Source organism: Haliaeetus leucocephalus, unplaced genomic scaffold (genome assembly GCF_000737465.1).
Source record: "Haliaeetus leucocephalus isolate CR32 unplaced genomic scaffold, Haliaeetus_leucocephalus-4.0 Scaffold616, whole genome shotgun sequence".
Classification (NCBI taxonomy): domain Eukaryota; kingdom Metazoa; phylum Chordata; class Aves; order Accipitriformes; family Accipitridae; genus Haliaeetus; species Haliaeetus leucocephalus.
Window position 1 is genome coordinate 104,016 of NW_010973052.1, and position 7,671 is coordinate 111,686.

Sequence of the window (7,671 nt, forward strand, 5' to 3'; positions counted from 1 at the left end):
TGCTTCATTTTCTTTTACCCCACAGAAGTACGTGATTTATCTTTTCTGGGGTGTGGAGAAGGAAAAGTGTTGTTTTGTATGCCTAATGCACAATGAGAACCCATCTGCCCTTCCCCATAAAAGAAAGACCTAAGACAATTTTATTTTATAAAATAATGCATGACTGGGATGCATCTACTTGACAGGCCTGATTTTTCCCCCACACAAGGCCAATATGGTTAGTCAACAGAGGCACTGGAGTTCCCATAGTGAAACAGAGGGCTGGGAAAGGCTGAATGTATTACAAGGACACTATTTTCAGGGGCTTTCAGTTTCGGAATTAGTTCTCCATCTTGTTGTGTGGAACAGCCCGAGTCTGTTAATATTCACAATATGCTGCAGAATATATTTGCTGAAGCAGTGACAGGAGAGTGATAGGGATTTTTTAATTTTTTTTTTCTGGGAATGAGGATTATGGTTTATGGGAACTAAGAAAAAAAAGGGAGTGAGCTTCTTTTAGGATGACAGGCTGATTTGGTGCAAAGAAAACCATCTGTTGTATTAATCTGAATTAATGTTTTCATCATATATAGAGGATTCCTGGAACACTAACACTTCTAACTATCATAAGAAAGGAGAATTATCTCATAAAGAATCTGTATTATCTTTTCTCTGCAAAGCCCTTCAGTCTCCACTGTCTTTTCAGTTTTCAACTTAAGGTACAGTAGTGCTTTTCTTCTGTTACAAGAAAGCCTAAATTTATTTATCTCACAATAGCAGTAAAAATGGCTGTTGCTTCACAGCCTTCCTCCCTTTTCCCCTTGCCACAGCTCATCTTTCCATTGAGAGGTAACATATGAAGAAGAAATGCCATATGCTCACTGGAATGAGAACAGAAAAGAAAAAAAAAAGTAAAAAACAGTTACAGACTCAGCTCTCTAGTCTATCTACCCTTTCAACTATTCCATAGGTCCAGCACAGAGTCAATAGTCTAATGGACAGGTGGGTCACATTTTCATGAGACAAGTCAAAATAAAATGAAGTGTCAAATAGTTTGAAGTAATTTGAAATAATCTTTTATGCAGTTACTTGTGAGAGCACTTCATACACGTGATCACAAATAAAGTGAAACTTCCTGTAAAGGTAAGTGAATAGGTGAAATAGGAATAGAAACTGAATCCCAGTACCAAGTAGAAACAAGAGAGTGAATATAAAGGGCTAGAGGTTCAACTCCAAACTCCAAGTCCCATCCTGACGCAGCGGGGAAAAAAAAAATAGTGGGAAGATGACATTGCTGTGGATTAAAGCTTAAAATCAAGCAGGTGATCTTATGAGGCATCCAGCACCACTTCACCATCAAAACTAAACTTCAGGAAGAAGGTGACCAGGAGGAGCCAATCAACCAGCTTTGCGACATGAGCTGTGGTCCCTAGGCCAGCAAGAGGAAGAGACAGGACAGCTTGTTCCTCTGCTGAACAGACACAGAAGGTTCATATGCCCCAAGACACCAGAAACTGTTAAGCAAAAGTTTCAACAGCACCAACAGATGTCCTGCAAGGATGTGAGCAGTGAACTGTAATTACAAGCTCCAGGACCTCCACTGGGCAATCTCTGCTGAAGACTGACAGCAATTAGACTAACTACAGTTACCAAATTAGGGCAAAGTTGAAGCTAGAGGGAGCAATGCAAAAAGAAAGGCAGCCCACCTAGCAGCTCTAGACAAGCTAGACATGGCACTGCTGGAGTGGGGAATATACCTCCTCCTTTATCTCTTTTTACCCAGAATCCTATCAAGTCTGGAACCAGGACCATGCCTTTTGCTTTTTATATCTTACCCTCTTCACCTTAAAAGCAGACAATGAAGGGGTTAGTAGGGGACAACAGAAAACAGTCTTCTCTTGCTGTTAGCTAATTCTGCAACTCAAGCAGAAGTCTGTGCTACCCTTCAGAAGTTCCAGGATTCAAACCCTGTTATTAAACAAAATGGAAGGTCGATTACAGCGGAAAGTAAAGAGGGACAAAGGTTAGAAAATTACAATCACCTACCTGAAAGAAGCATATCTGAGTTAAAAGCAAGCTGCCTAGCTTGTAAAAATTAAGTGCCCAAAGCTGAAGAATGTCAATTTTCTCTTGGTTAAAAAGGCTGCCTTTATGGTCTAGTCTCCAATTATATAATCATGGTTTCGGAGTCCATGCCTCATGCAGTTCACAGCCAAGTCGTGTTACAGGTAACCTCATAAAAGTTTAACAGTTTCTAACCTTAGTTAAGCACTTAAGTGCAATATCACTAACATCCCTTCAACATGTTAAGAATTTGGTTTTCCTGCATGTACCATACAAGTATTACTTCCCTAGGTCTCTTTTCCACTAATATGCAGCTTTGGAAATAATTTCCTTCTCATGCCAAATTCTTCATATTTTATATACCTGTATCTTTCTGACAGCTGCTTGTATTATTCCTGTTCTCTCTGATCACAGTTTGCTTCATTCTTCCCATCTACTGATTTTGCAATTAAAACTGTAAGAAACAAATCATGTTTATCTGATGTTTTTCATTTTTTTCCCTCATCCTAGATCCCTGAAATCCCTTCTGACATCCATTTTGAAAGTAATGTTTCCAAATAAAAGTGTATCCAAAACAGGAATATCATAAGATATTGATACTTCAGTGTATACTTAATATTCATCAGTAAATATTGTGGGAAAACCTAACTATATGATTTGGCAACTCTTCAGAAACCAAACCTAAAAATCTGGTTTCTCAATTCCTATTCAGGTGTCCATTAAAAGGATTTCTCTGAGCATTTTATTATTTCAAGAATGCAAGTGCGAAACACTTCAAATTGACGAGATTTTCAACTGTCCGCAGAACAGACAATGGAGATGTTTTTCATGTAAGGGAACTATTTTTAACTGTGAAATTGAACTAAAAGTTTGGACTTTAAAAGAAGATAATGTTAACTGAATTTTACTGACTTAACATACCCAAGTGAAGAACCAATGGAAAAAAACAACATTAATAACACTGAATGATTTTCAGCCATCTTGGCTGATTACACAAGTGTGCTATCTTCAAGGGGAAACAGAAAAAAGAATGTATTTTTCTGTAATTTGCAACACAATATTTAACAAAAAGAGGGAAAACACATCTTGCTTCAAGTGACAGGAAAAAACAGAGGGGTTTAAAGGTTTTTTTGTTGTTGGGGTTTTTTTGTTTGGTTGGTTTGGTTTTCAGTTGTTTTGTGGTTTGTGTTTTTGTTTTTTAATTCTCAATTCTCCATTTTTTACTGAGGACATGACTGCAGAAATCTGCACTCTAAAGAATATGCTTATCAGTGTGATCTCAGATGAGCACACTTTATTTTTTCCACACCTCCTGGGTTTGTGATGCTGCTGACCCGCACAGCTCTTTTTAAGTACTTTGAATTCAAAGGCAAAGAGCTTCATTTATCTATTAGAGTTAGGACTTTACAGTTTTCTAATGCATCCTGTTCCTTACCTTCCATGGCTATGGAAAGCATTTAAATAAGGGGCTCTGCACCCACACAGCAGAGGCTGCAAAGACCTCACAGGCAGAGAAGGAACAAACAAGTCTTTGTTTCTAGAAGAGGGGGATTTGAGGGAGGAGGAGGAGGAGGAGGAGGGGCAGACAAGTTAAAAAACACGGGCAATTTAAGACAATAAAAAAGATCTTGCCGTCCTCTAATATGGCTTAGATTCACAATCTGCAGAATACAGTCAATTGTAATAGCTGCAATATGCTTTTGAGAACAGAGAATTAGTGGCCTTCAAATGTTACACATTAAACGTTCTACTGTCCAAACTCAACAGCAAAATGCCTGTTCTGTACTGTAGGAGATAATACTTGACAGTTACTGAAAAAAGTTTAGACTGCTGTCTACATCCTTAACGAAAAGAAAAAGAGAAAAATAAAACAAAACAAAAACAAACCAAGTGAGAGAAACGATTACCAGTCATTGGTGCTAGAGAGAAAAGGCCAGCAGATTGTTAACAACTCAAACATAAAAGGCTAATTCTCTCCCCAGATCCTATGCCAATTTAAATCACACGTCCCAGGGCACGGACAGTTTTCAGTGACACAGTACCTTTCCCCTATGGAGAATTATGTGCAAAGATTGCTGTAGAGCAACCTTAATCATTAATAAGGCACAGCTGAATGGTTTTTTTTTGGTTTTGTATTTATCATTTCACCCTTCAAAACTAAAACAAATTTTAATCTTCAAATTTAAAGATGTTATTTTTTTGAACAAACAACAACAAAAAAGCTCAGGATCTGAGCATACTATAACTTACTGCTCTTAAGAGTAAGAATCAATGTTTTCATTAAGGGAACTGAAAAAAGAGTACTTGTCCCCTTCAGCTTCATTTGGAAACCAGACAGTTTTTGTGCATAATTTTTGGCTATGGCCAGGTTTTTGAATGGTGCTAGTTTGCAGCACTGCAACAAAGGCAAAAATCCTCTTTGATTAAGTTGAAAAGACCTGTGAAGAAAAAAAATTACCAGCAGGATTTGAAAGAATGAGTCTCGGAAGTAATAAAAACTTGTTCCAAGTGGCTTTTTTAGAGACACTTGGTACAACAATTTGTTTAATCAGGATACAAGTCATGTTTCTGGATTGCATTCTTTATAATGCATTCCTGTATTACTTTAAGGAAATCTCAGTTGCAGTTTCATAATGCTGCTGTTACAAAACAACCTAAAAATTAGCACAATAAAATATTCCATTGTTTTCAGTCTCCGGTTAATCTGAGAATCCTGGAGCTTGGAGTAAGGGGGAAACCTGAAACAGACTATTCTCTGGGCTCATCTTGCTGTCTTAAGTGTACAAACAAATCTTAGTGTCTTAGTCAGGTAAAAAGGAATATTCACACACTCCTGAGCTGGACTCTTGGTTAAAACAAGATACATCCAATGAAAATATTCTCTATTACAGAAACATGTCCAAACTACAGATTGATTACTCTGCATTTATCAATTACTTGTATTCAAATGAAATTAGTATTTTTTTTGTTCTTCTATCACTATGGCACCTACTGATTAAAACAATATAAATTAATTTAAAGAGTTCTTAGTTTTCTTTGATAAAGCTGCCATTGTTTTTAAAAATCCTTCTGTATCCTAAAATGCAGAGGTGCAACAGCTGGATTGATTGACCACCACTAAGACTCTATAGCACCCACAAACAGACTCTTAACACACTGGAAACTAAACTGGAGCAAAATACTGTTGCAGTTGTTCATGTATCTAACTTTTTTCCCCGTAGAAGTTAACAGCAGTATTTATAAAGCACTTTAACTCAATGTATGCCAGTTTCAGAAGAACTGAAATATTCTGGCCAGCCACAAAAGCAAATACAAATGAGATTCAGCAGTAACGTAAATAGCTATAAGAAACTTCTGCTCAGTGAATGCATATAAAACAAAACATTTTCCATTCTTTAAAAAGAAATAAGTTTCAATTTTGGAAGTCTAAACAATTTCTTAAATATTTGACTTTATTTCAAAATCTTCATACAGAATGCAACTGACAGTGTAAGTATTAGGACAGGACGACTATGCAGGGCACACTGCATAGGACAGATTACGAGAAGAAACCTCAACTAATGTCATTAAGTTGAAACTGTATGTATGAAACACTGAAGACTACAGAAAGTGCAGGACTCAGCTCATCAAGGACCCACGTCTGTCCACTGAATATCTGGCAAAATATATTTAATCAAAGCTAGTGCGTGCTTTAGACCAAAGTTTAATCAGCAAAGAGTCCACATTAAGGGTATTAGCTGCAAACAGAGTTTCACTGCTTAATCACCACATAGTACTTCCTGGGTTAATTAGGCCAAAAGACAAGCTTCTGTACAACTAATTATAAACCAATGTCGTCCTTTTTTTTTTTTAAATGCAGGTTTCCTTCAGTTTATTGGAGGGAAAGAAACCTTGTGTATATGTATGTGCACATCTGCATCTTTTTTTAATCTCTGTCATAAACCCATCAGAAATTATTAAACATGAATTACAAAATGCAGTAAAAACTACTGTAATTAAAAAAATAAAAATCAACAGTATACTGTCAAGAAATGGAGAAAAAATGTTTTCTGTATATAAGGAACTGAAATCATGTTTCAACAGATTGAATTTAAGGAGGAAAAAAGCTGACGCTTCTTTGAATTTTAGATTATATATGATTAGATATACAGTATATAATTATTGTGTGTGTATACGTATATTTAGATTACAGATAATGAATGATGTGTTCAAAACTATGCACCTTCAGTTTTTAACATAGTATGCTCATTAACAGAGACATGCAAACTGCGGTGTTGGAAGGATATGGTGGAAAAAATGACCCTATTAGGAGTGCAGTTTTCTTTCACTGTCACAGCTGTTCTAGCACAAAACTGGAAGTACGCATTATTTTTATTGGCATAAAGACACCATTACCAACAAACCTCCTTTCTCAAACAGGATTAAATTATTCTGAAAACAAAACAAACCCCCAAACAGGTACAAACTTACATAAACCTACTGCTCTGACAAATCCTTAATAAAAGTGGGTTTTTTTTCCCTTTTTTATTAGTATACAAGTATTCTACATAAAGGAGATAACTGCATCCTTATGCAATACTTGTGGAGACATTTAAAGATTTCTTCAGGTCTCAATACATGCTGCTTTTGAACAAAACAAGATTTCACTTTGTTATGATGATGAACAACTAATAAGCATTTATTGTCCCTACTGTAAGAGCAGCATCCCCTATTACAAAGGGATGCTTACCAGTGAAATTTCATCTGCCTCTGCAGATTAGCAACGAGCTCACTTTGACAGAAGTCACTGGTTCACTGAAAACTGATGCTACTCCATCTGTACACATTCTGTGATACACATACTAAAACACAGAAGTCTTTTCCCCATCCTAAGTGATCTCCTGAAATTGTTCTGAAAAAACAGAGATAGGGAAGTGAAAAATCTAATACCAATAGACCTTTCACATGAGTCAAATCCACTTTGTTTTAGAGAGCACGTAAAGAGATTATGCCATTGCATTCGCAGATCAAAACCAACTGTGGCTCATGCTCTGCTTTTGTGCACAAATGGAAGGCAGATCTTGAACTTAAAAAAATCTGAAATACCACTGTGACCAGACATAAGGTCTGGACTTTTTTTTGACCACACAAAGGCCAAAAAAAAAAAAAAAGTTTTCCGGTCTAGGGTTCTAGTTCTATCTTGTCCACAAATTTGCCTCTGGCAAGGCTCCTAAAAACTCATGTGAAGAAACACATATTAAACAAAGTGCCAGACAGGTAAGGTATAAGAAAGCAACACTATGGCATACTTTCTTTTAATTTCTGATACTTAAAAATTAGCAGATGCTCTGAAGCTTAAGGTTTTAAGTACATTTCAAGTCTGTTGTGCAGTTGGATTTGGTTGTTTTCGTTTTTTTAATTTAAATGATAAATACATGTTTCAATGAAATCTACAGGTGCATTTTACTTCAGTATTTCCAAACAAGCCCTTTCCATTGTTTCAAAGGTATAATGTTCTTACATTACAAAAGAAGGAAGCAGAAAACCCTGGTGTGCATTCTCTATACTCCTACTGTTATCACAGAATCATAGAATGGTTTCAGTTGGAAGCGACCTTAAAGATCATCTAGTTCCACCCCCCTGCCATGG

General features: G+C 36.5%; 1 protein-coding gene across 1 annotated transcript in view; it reads right to left on the reverse strand.

Moving 5' to 3' along the window:
• Positions 1-7,671, reverse strand: part of YAP1 (Yes-associated protein 1) — an 89,607-nt gene that overhangs the window by 20,778 nt on the left and 61,158 nt on the right. The window lies entirely within an intron of this gene.